This window comes from Chiloscyllium plagiosum, chromosome 15, assembly GCF_004010195.1.
Source record: "Chiloscyllium plagiosum isolate BGI_BamShark_2017 chromosome 15, ASM401019v2, whole genome shotgun sequence".
Taxonomy (NCBI): Eukaryota; Metazoa; Chordata; class Chondrichthyes; order Orectolobiformes; family Hemiscylliidae; genus Chiloscyllium; species Chiloscyllium plagiosum.
The window spans coordinates 53,172,133-53,172,448 of NC_057724.1; positions in this window are offsets into that span (position 1 = coordinate 53,172,133).

Below are 316 nucleotides of genomic sequence, written 5' to 3' on the forward strand. Positions count from 1 at the left end.
TTTCACCACATTCCACTGCTTGGCCCAATACATGTGTTACATTATGATTCACACATGTATTGGGACATAATTTTACACCACACTCTGATGTCTGTCTTAAATCTATCACCCCTCAATTTGTAGTTATGCCCCCTCGTACAAGCTGACGTCATCATCCTCGGAAAAAGACTTCCACTGTCGACCCTATCTAATCCTCTGATCATCTTGTATGTCTCTATCAAATCCCATCTGAGCCCTCTTCTTTCCAATGAGAACAGATCCAAGTCTGTCAGTCTTTTCTCATAAGACCTTCCCTCCAGACTAGGCAACATCCTGG